This window comes from Aedes aegypti, chromosome 3, assembly GCF_002204515.2.
Source record: "Aedes aegypti strain LVP_AGWG chromosome 3, AaegL5.0 Primary Assembly, whole genome shotgun sequence".
NCBI classification, from domain to species: domain Eukaryota; kingdom Metazoa; phylum Arthropoda; class Insecta; order Diptera; family Culicidae; genus Aedes; species Aedes aegypti.
This window is the reverse complement of record NC_035109.1, coordinates 301,047,339-301,062,740: the sequence shown is the minus strand read 5'-3', so window position 1 is coordinate 301,062,740 and position 15,402 is coordinate 301,047,339. Positions and strand designations below refer to the sequence as shown.

General features: G+C 37.6%; 1 protein-coding gene across 4 annotated transcripts in view; it reads right to left on the bottom strand.

Annotated features, from left to right (window-relative positions):
- Positions 1–6,029, bottom strand: part of LOC5578663 (sodium-dependent nutrient amino acid transporter 1) — a 29,330-nt gene extending 23,301 nt beyond the window's left edge. For 2 of the 4 annotated variants that reach the window (XM_021855164.1, XM_021855165.1), the window contains exon 1: positions 5,887–6,029. The gene's annotated coding sequence lies outside the window, so the exon portion shown is untranslated. The remainder of the gene's footprint in view (positions 1–5,886) is intronic. The other 2 variants (XM_021855166.1, XM_021855167.1) reach the window with 1 other exon arrangement.
- Positions 6,030–15,402: the final 9,373 nt, after the last annotated feature.

Here is a 15,402-nt window from a genome sequence, read left to right as displayed (position 1 = left end):
ATTTAGCATGTCCAAAAAGAATCATCTGGAGTAGTTCCTTAATGCAATAAAACAGTATATTTTGAGTTGAATCTTACAAAATGTTACGAAACTGAACATAGTGATTTGTTTCGGAGAAAAAAAAAACTCAACGACATCTTTTGAAATTCATAGATCTGTCAGGTCTGTACTATTGGACGCCGGCGACCGCAGTTTCTAATCTGTCGCCCATTCGGTTCTGTTGAAATTCGACCTGTATTGAGTTCATAATGTGTCCCAGCCATCAACGGAAAACTAGCTTAACCCAATAAAAAATCGATGATAAATTGTGGGTGGCAGTTCTATAGGAGACCTGACTATAAATAATAATGAAAATTACGTTTTAGCAGAAAAAAAAAACATTTTTCTCTGTTCTCGTCGATTTTAGACTTATGATGTCTTCAGAGAAGTTGTTCATAATTGAGTTTTGCATCTTCTAAGAAAAAGGCCCTCATTTAGAATTTAATTTTGAATCAAACTTTTTTGTTTGAAGAAATTTGCCATTGCGGTCTTATGCGAACTTTCAGAAAACGTTTTTATGAACAATTTTGTCGAAGATACTTTTGATTTAACTCCTTATTTGAGCTAAGTAACTTATTTCTGAAAGTTTGAATAATTAGGGGTCCACCCTTTATTCAAACTTTCAGAAATAACTTTAAAGATTTCAGAATCTACTTACTTAGCTCGAGAGAAGAGTTACATCGAAAGTATCTGCGACAAAGTTGATCATAAAAACCTTTTCTAAAAGTTCGCAGAAAAGCGTAACCATAAACTCCATCATAAACTTTTTGGTCCTCGGAGATTTTTTTGAAATATGACTGTTGCAGGGAGCACCTGCTCTTCATCAGCACTTCGTTCCACGCTCAATTCAAGAAAACCCAATTATGTTTCTAAAACTGTCGAATACCAAATGCATGGGAAAGTTTTAATCAACAGAATACACAGCGTAACAAAAATGACATTTTTGCGTGTCTCAAGGATCAAATAATGTGTCTCTAGTAGATTTTGGGTCGCTGAATCTGATTCCTTTCTCAGAAATGTTTCAGCACGTCACAATTTTTAGCTACAGGTCGCCAAAGTCGCACTGGTTTTATTGATGTTTACATAAAATTTGAAGTAGGATTATCAAACCTTTTTGTGATATAATCTACAAAACATGCTAAATAGGACTTGAACTTTCAATTTAGATACAATTTAGTTGAAATTTCACGATAAAATTTAGTTTAAATCGTTTTTTTCAACATGTTTCATATAAAATTCCTCGTTTCTCTTGTATGGCAAAATACAATACTTTTCTGAACCTCCAAAACATATCATTTTACCATCGAAAATATTATGAACTTTGTTGATAATTATTGTTTTAAACATGAAGTTTGAATTATGTGACAAATTAAGCAAATAGATTGCCGTAAAAGCTGGCAAACTTGCATGAAAGTTTGCTGAAACAGTCAAATTTTACATTTTTAATAGTTAATATCTCGAAAACTAGACGTGCCATGCTATTTCTGAAATCGGAAGTGAATTCAACAACCCTTAATTTAGTAAATAGCGGTATTTTGGTGCTTGAGACGTGTTCCGCAGTGTAAAAATATCAACTAAGCTCAAACGCTGAACATTTTCGTAAAATATCCGTGGTACATCATTCTTAATTTTTTTAGTTAACATCTAAAGAGATAACATTGAATCAACAATTTCACGCCACAATACTCGGTTCGTGGCCGCATTTCTCCATCCTAGTTTCTGCCCCCGCTCGCCAAATCGATAAGCACTTGATCCGCCCACCTAGCTTGCTGTGCTCCACGCCTTCTTGTACCAACCGGATACGATGCGAACACCATCTTTGCAGGGTTGCTGTCCGACGTTCTTACAACATGCCCTTCCCATCGTATCCTTCCAGCTTTGGTCTCCTTCTGGATGCTGGGTTTGCCGTAGAGGTGAATGAGCTCCTTCGCCGCTACACACCGTTTTCCTGCACACCACCGAAGATTATTTCAAGCACCCGACGTTTGAAGTCTTCAAGTGCTTGCAACTCCTCCTCGAGCATCATCCACGTTTCATGCCCGTAGAGGGTTACTGGCCTTATGAGCGTTTTGTTCATGGCACATTTGGTGTGGGTGTGAATATTTTTTTACCGCAGCTTCATGTGGAGGTCATAGTAAGCCCGACTTTCACGGATGATGCGCCTCCGTATTTCAGGGCTAACGTTATTGTCAGCCGTCAGCAAGGATCCAAGGTAGACAAACTCGTCGACCACCTCGAACGTATCCCCATCTATCGTAATACTGCTACCTAGGTGAGCCATGTCGCGCTCGGCCCCACCACTTTGTCTTGGCCGCATTTACTACCAGTCCAACTTTTGCTGCCTCGCGTTTCAGGCGGGTGTACAGGTCTGCCACCTTTTCAAATGTCCGGCCGACGATGTCCATATCATCCGCGAAGCAAACAAATTGACTGGATCTCGTAAAAATCGTACCCCGGCTGTTAAGCCCAGCTCTCCGCATAACACCTTCTAGCGCAATATTGAACAACAGGCACGAAAGTCCATCACCTTGTCGTAGTCCCTGGTGGGCTCCAAACGAACTAGAGTGTTCGCCTGAAACCTTCACACAATTTTGCACACCTTCCATCGTCGCTCTTATCAGTCTCGTGAGCTTCCCGGGAAAGCTGTTCTCGTCCATGATTTTCCATAGCTCTACGCGGTCGATACTGTCGTATGCCGCCTTGAAATCGATGAAAAGGTGATGCGTTGGGACCTGGTATTCACGACATTTTTGGAGGATTTGCCGTACAGTAAAGATCTGGTCCGTTGTCGATCGGCCGTCAACGAAGCCGGCTTGATAACTTCCCACGAACTCGTTTACTACAGGTGACAGACGACGGAAGATGATCTTGGATAATACTTTGTAGGCCGCATTTAAAATGATGACCGCTTGAAATCTCACAATCTAACTTGTCGTCCTACTTGTAGATGGGGCATACTACCCCTTCCTTCCACTCCTCCGGTAGCTGTTCTGTTTCCCAGGATTTCCCGGATATCAGCCGATGCAGACAAATGACCAGCCTCTCCGGACCCATCTTTATGAGTTCAGCTCCGATACCATCCTTACCAGCAGCTTTATTGCTCTTGAGCTGGTAAATGGCATCCTTAACCTCCCTTAAAGTGGGGACTGGTTTGTTTCCACCGTCCGCAGTATTGACTGAAGCATTTCCTCCGTTGTCCCATCCTTCATTGCCTGTGCTCTCAGTGCCATTTAGGTGTTCGTCGAAGTGCTGCTTCCACCTTTCGATCACCTCATTATCGTCCGTCAAAAAGCTCCCATCCTTATCTCTTCACATTTTGGCTCGCGGCACGAAGCCTTTGCGGGATGCGTTGAGCTTCTGATAGAACTTACACGTTTCTTGAGAGCGGCAAACTGTTCCATCTCCTCGCACTCCGTCTCCACCAGGTGGCGTTTATTCCCGAAAGAGGCGGGTCTGCTGTTGCCGTTTCCGTCTATAACGTTCCACGTTCTGCCGGGTCCCTTGCTGCAGCAGAATCTGCCTACATTCCTCGTCGAACCAACCGTTCCGTCGACTCCGTCCCACGTACACGACGTTGCCCCTAGCTGTATTGTTGATGGCTGCTTTCACTGTTCTCCAGCAGTCCACAAGAGGGGCTTCATCCCTCTTGGCTTCCAATTCCATCCATTTTTCATAAAGCTATGATCATTTGAAATTGGGCTAAATTTTGCCTATCTGAATCATTTTGCCTATCCCCTGTATTACGAAGTTGGGGCAAGATAATTTGGTTCTAAACATGGCTGATTTTCTCTAGTTAAATAGTTAAAAAAGTATGTCAGTGCAAGCGTAACGGCTACTTAGGCACATAAGGAGTTGATTGCAGCGAACTTCATGCATTTTGCCTAATGAAACGATTATTGCAATACGAACACTTTATGTCTGGGCCCAGATAGCCGCAGCGGTAAACGCGCAGCTATTCAGCAAGACCAAGCTGAGGGTTGTGGGTTCGAATCTCACTGGTCGAGGATCTTTTCGGGTTGGAAATTTTCTCGACATCCCAGGGCATAGAGTACCTTCGTACCTGCCACACGATATACAAATGCAAAAATGGTTAATTGGCAAAGAAAGCTCTCAGTTAATAACTGTGGAAGTGCTCATAAGAACACTAAGCTGAGAAGCAGGCTTTGTCCCAGTTGGGACGTAACGCCAGAAAGAAGAAGAAGATGTCTCATTTTGGCATCACTCTATTTCATGACATCGATAGGCGCTTGGTGTATGCTAGGGGCTATGATTCGCAAGGTTCTTGATTCGATTCCAGGTTGCCACGCAAACTTTTTTTGTTCTCAATTTTTTGTTTCATAAGGCAATGAATTTCAACCCGATTTATTGTGGCGGGTTTCTATGTGTTTCGATAGTCCATTTTGCCTGATTGTAGAAATGAATCGTTAGAAGGATCTTAATAAATCCTAACAGCTGATGGAACCATTGGAATACCGTTTTAACTCAACATCGGACATTTGAGCACCCGATGAACTTAAAGTAAAATGTTTATTATTTGGCATGGGGGGATTTTTTTTATTGTCGGACAATTTTAGCAGGAGGTTGTTCGATTTGTATGAAATTTTCACCAGAGATAGAACTCGTGGAAATATGACCAAGAGTAAAATTCAAAAAAAAATATATTGGCCTATTTTCTCGGAAAATACTAGATGAATCTTCACAATTTTCCTATATACCTCAAACTTTATCTCTCGAACTATGCATCGTAGAACAAAAGTCTTTAAGTGAAATCGAAAGGAAATTTCCGCAGAAATCTAATAAAAATATAAAAAGAAAAAAAATTCCCGAAAAAATTTTCACTATGGAGACAAATTGTCGGAAAAATAGCGAGATTTTTTTTGTTTCATCAATTCATACTCTAACTTTCGTTCATAGACGCTAAAGTGGTATCTTCTACCGTTTAGGCGACAGAGCTGAAAAACCGATGACCACCCGCACGCTTCCCATAGCAAAATGTGTTCTTATGTTTGCCTAATAAAGGCGGCAGTAAATTACACGCATTGTAAGTGTAACGCAGTAAACCATCCTTCCCTTTTGAGTCAGAAGAATCAATCAAACGATTGCGAAGATACAGAATTTTAAAACTTTTATGTTGGCACCCAGTTCTGTAAAGGTTAATGATTGAGGATGTGCCATTTGAATATTACGTAAGAACTGACTTATTGTGAGATTTATCCATTTATACGGTTTTACACAAGAATATAAAGCTTATAAACGTCTATAAGCCAGAAGTGAATAATTACGACCATTCCAAATGTACTTTGATCCATTCGCTACCGGTCAAGATCAACGTGAATCGCTCGTCTGCCATTCAAACTGGTTTTCCGCTCGACATGTCACGCGTCAGTACCTGCCGATCGGTCTGAAATTTAACGCTTCATTCTGGTCCCTTTGCTTAAATATGATATCCGCAAACCATTTCACTAGCTCATATTTCTTGCCTCTCACTGGCCTGTCTTCAATCATTTCATCAAGAAACCGATTCACATTTGATATCACAAATCTTCACGACTGATGTCGCGCAGCATCACACCCCTTTTCGATAGATATCACATGTCTGTAAACAAAATTTTCATGACACTAGGAAAATACCCACTATTGCTTCACAAATTTGAAAAACCAGTTTTTTTGCTTAAAATGGAAATCTCCTTAAAATGTTTATGAAAATCTGTCATTGAATTGCACTTGCAATCTGTAATGGCATGATAGATTTCCATGAAGATATCCAAATTTTAACGAAAACTGGTTTTAGTTTTTCTTATTAACGATGTATTCTTGAGCCCGAATCAGATCTGAGGCACTCCTCACTTATTTTTTTCAACCCCCCCAAACTGGCGCGGTTTTGGGTAGATGTAACGCAATTACAATGACAGGTCAAATCGGATGCAGTGTAAAACTTCAAGAGATCACCACGCGCCGCGAAGCCGCAACTAGCCCGGTCAAGCGCTACCACGGAACTAAGTCGCCTTGGCTGTGATTATCCTACAATTGCCCCAATCGACAAAGGTGCCTATAACCATGCATTTGCTGTTGGGGTGAATTAGATTGACTATCTTGGCGGCAGAAACAACAGAAGTGGTTTGATTGTGTACAGAAGATATGCAATACAAACTCCGATGATCGAACGGCTCTTTTATTCCACGTGGGTTATAGGCTTGTACGATGGTATCCGATTGGGTGGGGTGGGGGTTCAATGTGAACAGCAGAGCTTTTATATGGAAGCTTTTTCGTTTATGTTTATGTGAACTCAGCCGAGAGCTGGGTTTTTCGGCATAATTTGAATTTTTATATTGGTTGCTGAACTATAAAACATGTTATCTTTGAGAAATTGCGATTGTGAATTTTACCCCGACGGTCATTTTACACCTGGTTCTCCAACACAACATCAGCAGGGTGCTACCAATGCACAGTGGTCCAGCAAGAAGATTTACGTTGAAAGATGCAAATACTAACTCTCTTTCTCTATTTCGTAAATTATGGTTTACATACCTCAAAAAGTTGTAGATCATTCAACTTTGAGCAACTTTGCCAAAACACAGTTTTTGTAACTCTTAAATTGACCGATTTTTTTTGCTTTATTTCAATACATAGCTGAAAAGTTTGTACAAACTGTGCGCAGCTACTTAGCTGGGAAATATAATTAGGCGATGTGAGCATCTTAGAATTTAACTTACTCTAATATCTTAATTGTATGCATGAATGAATTTTATTTACATGTTTTCAACAATATATGTTTTTAGTTTCAGTGCAATTATTTCATTTGTAATGTTGTTGGGTAATAAGTTGTAATTCACTATTCCTGCATAAAAAATGTGTCTTGAAGCTAATTCAGTACGAGGTCTATTGGTATAAAACCTATCCCTATTCCTGGTAGCATGTGAATGTATATTAGTTGCTGGTATGATTTCAATATTGCTTTTAATAATTCCATTTTTGATCTTATAAATAGTGAAAATCAAACTAAATCTGTACAGATCACTCAAAGATGAATATTTATAGGTATTAAGTGCAATAGTGGGAAATAGTGTGGGTAACCTTCTTATAGATTTTATGGCTCGATTTTGAAGAACTTTCAATACATTCAGATGTGTGCTTGCTGCGGAACCCCATATGCAAACCAAATATGTCAATTGAGAAAGGATGTAAGAACTGTATATTTGCCAACAACTTTGTACTCCAAGACATCTACGAACTTTTTTCATAGCAAAAATGTAGGGCAAATATTTTTTCTTTACCTTGTTAATGTGATTATTCCATTTCAGGCGATTATCAATAATCAATCCAAGGTAATTTGTTTCCAGTACTTGTCGCAGTGGCTCATTATTTATAGAAAGGGTTAAACTGGGAGTATAAAAGGATGTTGTAAATAATCTGAAATTGGTCTTTTCTGTGTTCATAGACATTTTGTTGGCAGAAAACCATTGGTGCATTAACTCCAAATCGTGTAGCATCATTTCTTTAAGTAAATTCAAATTATTTGCTCTATATTTACTAACAGCATCATCAGCGTAACATTGAAGTAAGCCTTTCAATGGTAACTGCAGTAAATCATTAATAAAAAGGTTAAATAGTAAAGGTCCCATAACTGAGCCTTGAGGCATTCCAGTACAAATGACTTTGGCATCACTTAATATTCCATTCACACAGCATATTTGTTGACGATTCGAGAAGTATGATGTCATAAGTTGAATAGCTGAAACACTCAAGCCATAATATTTCAATTTTTCTAGCAAGATTTCATGAGGAATGCAATCAAACGCTTTTTTTAGGTCTATAAATATGCACGCCACAAATTGACCATCGTCTACTCCTTTCACTACAAAGTTTATAAGTTCTAGAGTTGCTGATTCAGTGCTTGATTTCGGTACAAAACCAAACTGATTAGTGTGGACTAGATTATTTTGAAATATGTAATTGGAATGTTGTTGAGCCACAACTTTTTCCACTATTTTCGATAGCGTAGGTAAAACTGAGATAGGGCGGTAATTAGTTTTATCATATTTACTGTTTGTTTTATATACAGGGATATTTTTTGCTATTTTTAAGGTGTCATCAAATACGCAAGTATGAATCGCTTCATTTACTAGCTCTGTTATTTTGCCGATTAGATAACCTCTGCACTTTTGTATAAACTTTACGGAAATTCTATCGAGTCCACTAGCAGCACTGGAATTGAGAGATTCAACTACTTTTATGATACTATCCTCTTCAACTCTAACGAAATTGAATGTATACTCAACTGCTTGGGGCATAAAAGAATGGAATGCATATGAAATTCTCTGAGGTGCACAAATTTTGCCAACGTTTATGAAATAATTATTGAAACAATCAGATATTTCCTTAGCATCATTCAGCATTACTCCACTTTCCTGTAGAGCTATATTATGAGATGGGCAAAATGTGATTGTTTGCTTTTTTGAAAAACTAACTCCTTTAATAATTCCCAAGTTTTTCTTCCATCACCTTTATGGCTTTCGGTTTTAGTTTTGTAGTAATTTTCTTTTGCCATTTTAGTTTTGTTTCTTATTCGATTTCGCAATCTAGTGTATTTACTGTGCAATTCACTTTTTAACGGTGAGTTTCTCGTTGCCTCTTTAAAGCTTTTATATAAATGATTTTTACGTTCAATCTCAAGTAGTAACTCATTGTTTATTTATTTATTCACTGTCTTGAATCTAGTACGAATCCTCAGACTGTCTCTTACTCTAAAACTCTAATTCTATTTTTGAACACAGATTTGGATACATTAAAGTCGAACAAGTCACTCACACTATTGAATAATTGAGAACATACACATAACGGATTGTTGAAGCCATAGGAAGTTCTATGCCGTCTGATGAGCAGCAAATCACGTTGTCGCAGATGTCGGTTTGGTGCGTAGAATGAAACATTTTGCAGGAGCGATGGACAGTCAAGATTTCCTCTGATCAAGTCAAACATAAAAAGCCTTTGTAGGTTACTGCGTCTCGAAGAAAGTGTTTGCAACGCAATGAGTCTGCAGCGTGACGTGTAATCAGGCAAGTTAAACGGATCCGACCATGGCAGCTGCCGAAGGGCGAAGCGGATGAAGCTACGCTGGACCTTTTCCATCCGGATAATGTGGGTAGTATGTTGTGGAGACCATACACATACAGCATAGTCCAAAATACTACGAACAAGCGAGCAATATAACGCCTCGAGAGCATAGATGTCCTTGAAGCAGCTAGCATTTCGTCGAACAAATCCTAAGGCTGCAAACGCCTTCGCAGTTGTAGCATTGACGTGCTCATTAAACCGCAGTTTACTGTCCAGAATAACACCTAAGTCTCAGATTGACTCAACGCGTTCCAATGGTTCTGATCCAATCGAATATCCAAATTCGATGCACGATTGTTGACGGGAAAATACAACGGACTTACACTTTTTGATGTTCAACTCCATGCCGTTTTCCATGCACCACAGCTCGAGTTCCTTTATATCTGCTTGTAGCGCACAGCAGTCCAGATGAGATGCTATAGTTCTGTATATTTTTAAATCGTCAGCGTAGAACAGCTTTCCCGATTTCAGTCGGAAGCACAGGTCGTTTATAAACAATATGAAAATCAGTGGCCCCAGAACGCTTCCCTGAGGAACACCAGAAGCAATAGAAAAAACGCTAGAGTGTGTGCCATTAATGTTGACGAATGCTACGCGTTGCGTCAGATACGATCGCAACCACTCCGTTATCCAATCCGGAAAGCCCAAGTATCTTAGCTTCGCTATTGCTAGTTCGTGTGGCACTTTGTCGAACGCTTCGGAGAAATCGAAGTATATGGCATCTACTTGGCTCCTTTTTTCGATTTCTGTCGATAGGAAGTTAGTGAACATCATAAGGTTAGTTGTCGTTGATCGCTTTTTGACGAAGCCATGCTGGAGTTCCGAAATTATTGGGGTAGATGCAGCGTAGACAACATTGTGAACTAAACCTTTAAAAACTTTAGCTACGGAGCATAAAATTGAAATGTATGGTTTTAGAATTTTGTATGATTTTTTAATCACCAAGGGTTCTTTATGTTTTTCAACAATGCTTGAAAGTTTTTGCGTAAGGGTACTGAAACTGTCACATTCATTTACAATTTGAGTAAATGAGTTATTGAGGAATCTCTCATACTTCACACAGTATTTTATTTTCTGTATTTCAGGTTTGGAAACTTGAACCTCGATAGATAAAATTCAGTGACATTCAGTGTCTTTTGTTATCAAATGCATTCTCTTATCAAGATAATTCGTGATAAAGTGATCGATGGTAGTGGAAATGGTATTCGATAGACGGGTAGCATGCAACGGATTCAAGCTATTCAGTATTATAAATCCTAAACTTTCCACTCTATAACGATAGTTTTCAACTAGCTCATTAGAGCTATCCAAAAGGTTAAGATTAAAGTCACCGCAGACAATTTAGTCATCAACGCTCGAGATAAGCTCTTCAAATTTATCAAGAAACAAATGAACATTCCTGGATTATAGACGCCCATTACTTTTATTTTCAAGTATAATAACTCAATGATCAGGACATTATTTACATCATAATTGAATTCTAAAATCCTTTGACTCTTCAAACTATTCAAAACAAATATAGAAACTCCTCCTCCTCGATCTTTTCTACACGAATGGTAAGCTGTATAGTCCATAATGTTACAAAATTCGCCATCATGTAGCCAGGTTTCGAGGAAAACAATAACTTGAATAGTTTTTTTTCAAATCTAGTACCATTTGTGTTAACTCATCCATTTTATTTCTGCAGCTGCGTGTATTTAAACAAAGTATATTCAAATTCATATCAGATACATCGATTACATCAAGCTTATATTCAATATTTAATTCATTTAGTAAATTAGGACAGTAATCCATAATATTGACAATACAAATATAATTCTGTTAGGTATAATATTACTAATTCAATCCATTTAGATCGCGGATATCATTAATTTTATTGCTCTTGAGGATTTAGAATTTTTCCTATGCTGACACGTGGTGGTCCATGGTTTTCTGGCTCCAGCGTATTCAATTGTAAATATTACCTCAACGAAGTCTTTAAAACACTTTTAGAGCTTCGAAAAATGCGTTATTCGGTGAGTGAAGGAACACGCTATCTTTTTCGCTTCGGTAGTAATTGCTGTTTTCCTTGCAAAATCACGCTTTACTTACTCGTTACTTCCCGTTACAACATTAATTGCGCTTCTTGAATTCAGGCGGTTAAATGAAGTTCAATCGAGATTAGTACCTCTACTATTGGTACATCTACCCCATACCGATCTTACCTATACCGTATATAGTGCGTTCATTATTATGCAACTTCCAAGTTATTTTGTTGATTTTATCGTATTAAAATGGGTCATACTGTAAATAAAAACTGTCGAGTATTCTTCTTGAGGAATACATTTTTGTTTGGTGTCGATAGATATCTTTCCCGAGTAACACACATGTTATAATTGATGCATATTAAGTCTTATATGACAAAATATAGTCATATAAGAGTTAATATGCATCAATTACAACATGTGTGTTCTTCGGGTTGTTGCAAAATGATAGAATAAAAATCACAACTGTTGTACAAAGTACTACAGCACGGCAGCCCGAAGTTTAAAAAAAAATGGTTTCTGTTCAGTTCCGATACTTTTATCACAAAATTTGATGGAAAGTTTTCATTTGACGTATATGTAACACATATATGGCTATCCATACATATTTAAGGAATATTTTCTCTGAGACAGGTTTTTAAAGCATAAAAATAAAAATTTTAGACAAAAATGCATTTTCGGCATATATCAGAGTTTCACTCAGTTATCGCAATGTGTCGTTTGGGCATTGTATATTTCTAAAAATATATTACTATGTAAGAGTAAACTTTAAAAATGACTAGAAATCTTTTGATTGAAAGAATATTTGCATAAATGACACAGAAATCTTGTTGCAAAATTATTTCGCTTGTAAAATTCGTCCCGTAGATAGGAGGCCGATTTCTCATGATGTATCATTTTAAACTGTTTTTATGTAAGTTTTGCAGTGATCGATTTTCTCTTTGGACCAGGCATTGCAATCTCATCTGAGTCTAGAGATCATCTTTGCATGTTGTAAAGATACTATCCCTAATCCAAGAGCACATTGACAGTATTCAATCTTTTCACCTTGATCATAAAATGATTACCATTGACAGTTCAAAAACATATTTTTGTAAGACTAAGTGTATGATGCCCCATATTGCAATTGTTTTCGGTCCGCGTGGTGCGAGTGCGAAAAGAGATTCGCGTTAGTAGTGTATGGTCTTCCGATTCTATGGCATGCTCTTGCAGGGCGAGCGACGGAATCAAGACCAATTGTTTTCGGTCCACGTGGCGCGAGTGCAAAAAAAGATTCGCGTTTCTCAGTTGGTATGTATGCTTCAAATAAAGCTGAAAATTGTGGCTGCTCAATCAAGGATGAAGGATCAATTGGTGAGCTCGTTTCATGCTTTTTTTTAATCTATAAAATATATATGACCGTACATTTAATCGTTACAACGGTGGGACATATGTATGATTATTCAACAAACTATGAATGGTTCGTCACTGTTAGTGTCGGCATAAACTCTAATTCTTTTTTTTGTTTTTTTTATACATAAAATCCTTTGTTTTTTAGTTTTATTTTTATGAAAAAAAGCTTTGAATGGTTCAGTCTGTTTGTCTGTGCTAGAAGTGTAGACTTGCAAAACACTTTGAATGGTTCGCCACTGTAAGTGTCGGCATAAGAATATTTGTGATGGTTCAGCCAATCGATTTCTAGTTTTTCAATTTGAGTAAAATATTGTTACACATGCTTTCGTCCTAACAGCTGTAGGAATGTTGCTTCTAGCTATTTGTTCAACAAACTTTAAATGGTTCGTCACTTCAAGTAACGACATTATTTACTCTTATTTGGAAATTTTCCTTGTCAATTGAAAATATCATATTCCTAAGCATGTTTATATCTCACAAATAATCGTTTATCATGGTCTTATCGCTTATCAAAGTGAATCCTTTGACCCAACGATCCTCCCCATTAAAAACCATCCCTCCAAGAGGAGATGCAGTGGAAAACAGGTCTCCAAACAGCAAAGGTAACACACTAATATTCTTTCCATCCAATCCACCTGACTGCAAGGACGTGGCCGGCGCCGTTATTGACCATGTATAAATAGAGGCATTGAATTATGCACACTGAAGAAGATAATGGCCACTGAAGAAGAACTTCTAGTAGATTCTTTGTGCATCTTCACTGACTCTTGTCAATCACGGAATAGCAACCATTAATATGTGTAGTCAGTCTAAGCTAAGCTAAGCTGAGTGTATGATGCCCCATATTTGTGGAACTTGATTGTGGAAAAATAAAACACATTTTGCTTGCTTAGTGAGGAGCTGCACCGGTCCTTGAAAATTCGTCAGTGATTTTCTCATATTCAAAATATGTTAGTAGATAAAGATGGTCAGACTAGTTCATCTACAAGTCAAGATTCCTTTAGAACAGTCAGGGCCGTATTTACGGGGGCCCAAGGGGGCCATGGCCCTGGGCCCCCACAATTTATGGGCCCCGCAAAATGCGACTAAAATAATTATTATTGAACATTAAAGAGTTATAAGAAACTGAAGAACCGGTGCCAACTTTTTGAATCACATCGAATTATTTGAAAATTTTAGATTAAAATGTATTAATAAGTGTGTAATTATTTGACTTTAAATCTTAATAGTTTGCAGGCTTTTATATAGTAAGCCCTATTGTTTTGGATGTTGGAGTTTCAGTTTTTGTTTTTTTAAGAGTTTTGTTTGGTACTCTTTTACATAAATCTAAAAATTAATTAATATAAAAAAATAATGTTGGATCACTGCGCTTTACATTTTTCTTGAATTTTAAAGTACAAATACTTCGAGAAGTACCAAATCCAATATTAATCTACATACACAGCAACAGAATGTTTTTTTGTATGTCATGGAATGGCTTGAGAAAGAGTCAGCCAATTTGCCTGATTCTTGCACATGTTCTTGATGTTTTCCGACGTGTTTCTGTCTATAAAAACTCAGGATATGCATCGTGAATGTCGGAAAAATGACAATGAATACAACTGTAATTTTGTACTTTTTTCCATTTCAACGTATATCATTGTTTGTAGCAGATTTGCTTTTTTTTGCTGCCATACGATTTGTATTACATTATTGCTGGAAAACTTCGAAAATACTTTTATCTCAACTTGCACTTAAAGCAGGTCAAATCTAACTTCTGGTAATTAGAATCGAAGACAAAATAAACCCCTTCATATCCCTTGCCTAAGGCGTCTTCCTTAGCCGTGTGGTTAGAGTCCGCGGCTACAAAGCAAAGCCATGCGGATGGTGTCTGAGTTCGATTCGCGGTCGGTCCAGGATCTTTTCATAATGGAAATTTCCTTGACTTCCCTGGGCATACAGTATCATCGTATCTGCCACACGATATACGAATGCGAAAATGGCATCTTTGGTAAAGAAAAGCTCTCAGTTAATTACTTTGGAAGTGCTCAAATTAACACTAAGCTGGGAAGCAGGCTCTGTCCCAGTGAGGACAGTTGCCCAAAACTTTATGGTATAGTACTAAGGAACCGAGTATAGTTCAAGAAGTGGTACCAATTCTTAGGCCGACTACGGTGGTAGGTCGTTTGGCATAAAGTCGTTTGGCATAAAGTCGTTTGGCATAAAGTCGTTTGGCATAAAGCCGTTTGGCATAAAGCCGTTTGGCATAAAGTCGTTTGGCATAAAGTCGTTTGGCATAATGGTCATTTGGCATAAAGTCGTTTGGCATAATGGTCGTTTGGCATAAAGGTCGTTTGGCATAATAAACCAAGAATTTCTCAATTTTTCTTTTTTACGATTCTATTGAATCTTTCTGATGACTCCAGGCTTGTTTTGGAGTCAATTGATACAAAATGACACTTTATTCAACGATCATTCGCTCTTGAATAAATTTTAGCACACTGATAAAAATATTTAAATTTCAATGTAGCGTAAACAGAAGAGTATAGTAAAAGTAAATCAAATTCATCTATTGTTACAGCATCACGTTTTATTTTCAACTTAAGATGCTTCAATGTTACATGATCGTGTAAATCTAAAGTGCATCCGATTAAAAAAAAAGCGATTTGTCGTTGAGATTTCAGTTTATTTTGATGCTCCAAATATGTGCATGAAAATAAACTAAAATTTACTACATATTTTTAGCTGTGCATGTTAGGAAAGTTATTGACAATAGTATTTTATTATTTATCCAGAAATTACCCTTCTTTCAAATATTAATTCTTCTTTTGAGTTTCGCTATTGGAACAATTTT